We start from the raw sequence: 2,296 nt of genomic DNA on the forward strand, positions 1-2,296 counted from the left end.
ATGTCGGTGAAAATAGCCATCATGCAACGTTGGAAGGTCGCCGGAGCATTACATAATCCAAATGGCATTCTGGAGAAAGCGAATGTGCCATAAGGACATGTGAAAGTCATCTTCTCTTGGTCCTCCAGGGCAATGAGAATTTGATTGTACCCCGAGTAACCATCCAAAAAACAATAGAAAGCCCTGCCCGCAAGACGATTAAGCATTTGGTCAAGGAAAGGCAATGGGAAATGATCTTTTCTAGTCACCTTGTTTAGCTTCCGGTAATCCATGCAAACTCTCCAACCCGTCACTGTCCGAGTCGAAATAAGCTCATTATTGTCATTGGTCACCACAGTCATTCCACCTTTTTTCGGTACACATTACACCAGAGAAGTCCATGAACTGTCAGAAATGGGATAAACCACACCTGCGTCAAGCCACTTTATAACCTCTTTCTTTACTACTTCTTACATAGCCTCATTTAGTCTTCTTTGATGCTCAAATGAAGGCCTCACATCCTCCTCCAATATGATTTTATGCATGTAAAAGGTAGGGCTTATACCCCGAATATCAGCTAGAGTCCATCCGATTGCCCTCTTTTGCCTTTGAAGAACTGTCAAGGTGGCCTTAACCTGCATGTTAGTAAGTCAAGAAGAAAGAATGACAGGTAAAGTAGAATTTGAACCCAAGAATTCATACCTGAAGTGTGGAGGAAGTGGCTTCAACTCCAACACCAGTGGCTCCTCAATCAATGGCTTCGTTGGTGGAGTTTTGCGGTTTTCAAGATCCAAAGATAGCCTTTTAGGCTCATAAGAATATGAACCCATACCATGCAACGGATTCACGCACTCCACTCTACTAGCATCATCATTGACATCCACGTTAAGAACCACGGCCTCAAGAGGCTCTTCAACATTTATCATGGAACTTGTGTCATCCACTATCACGGCAGTGACAATGTCCACAAAAGAACACACCTCCGTGCTATTTGGTTGTCTCATTGATTTGCAAACATGGAATACCACCTTCTCATCTCCCACTCGGAATGTCAACTCACCCGCTTCAACATCAACTAATGCCTTCCCCGTAGCTAGGAAAGGTCTTCCAATAATAATCGGCACTTCAAAATCCACCTCACAATCTAATATAACAAAGTCAGCCGGCAATATGAATTTATCAACACGGACAAGAACATCATCGATTATGCCCAAGGGTCGCTTCATCGATCGATCCGCCATTTGAAGTCTCATTGAGGTAGGTCGAGGTTGCCCAATTCCCAAAGTCTTGAAGACCGAGTGCGGCATCAAATTAATACTAGCCCCCAAGTCACAAAGGGCTTTTGCAAAATCCACACTTCCGATGGTACAAGGGATAGTTAAAGCTCTGGGATCCTCAAGCTTGGGTTCCATTGAATGCACTATAGCACTCACTTGATGGGTCATCTTAATTGTTTCACACTCCATCGACCTCTTATTTGTAAAAAAATCTTTCATGAACTTCGCATACCCCGGCATTTGCTCAAGTGCCTCAACTAAAGGGACATTGATTGTGAGGCTCTTCATCATGTCAATGAATTTTTTGAATTGATTGTCACTCTTTTTCTTTGCTAACCGTTGAGGATAAGGTGGAGGTGGCCTAGGCAAAGGTGCCTTGGCTTTTTGTACAACCGGCTCGGGCATGTCAATCACGTGTTCCCTAGACGGGTTCACGGCATCTTGAGTCTCTACCTCGGCCTCATAATTAATATCAATCTGCACATCATTGTTTGCATTTTGATTAACCACATCATCAACAATCAAAGGTACATCATCATCCCGCAACTCAACATCTTCATCCATAACTTGCTTTTGCATTGAGGCATTCACATCACCACCTCTCCCACTTCTTGTTGTAACCGCCATCACATGATTATTATTCCCACCCTTCGGATTCACCACCGTGTCACTTGGTAGCGCACCCTTGGGACGATATTTAATGCTTGAGAGATTTGGCCTAATTGCACCTCCAAGTTCCGGATGGATGTGTTATACAAAGCTAATTGGGCCTCGAAATCTTGGTTCTTTTTCATCAGTTGCTCGAACATGCTTTCAATTCTCCCCATATCACTTCCGGATGAACTCGGAACTTGAGAATGAAAGGGGGGTGAATTGTTCGATTGTTGGTACATGGGGGCCTTTGAAAGCCTTGGCCCCGGTTGCCTTGGTTCCCGCTATTGTTCCACCCACCTTGATTGTTGTTGTTGCCCCAATTATTGTTACTCCCATTCCAATTTCCTTCGTTGCCTTGATTACTCCAATTGTTGTTTTGGTTATTG

The sequence above is a fragment of the Nicotiana sylvestris genome, chromosome 3 (genome assembly GCF_000393655.2).
Source record: "Nicotiana sylvestris chromosome 3, ASM39365v2, whole genome shotgun sequence".
In the NCBI taxonomy this organism is placed as follows: Eukaryota; Viridiplantae; Streptophyta; class Magnoliopsida; order Solanales; family Solanaceae; genus Nicotiana; species Nicotiana sylvestris.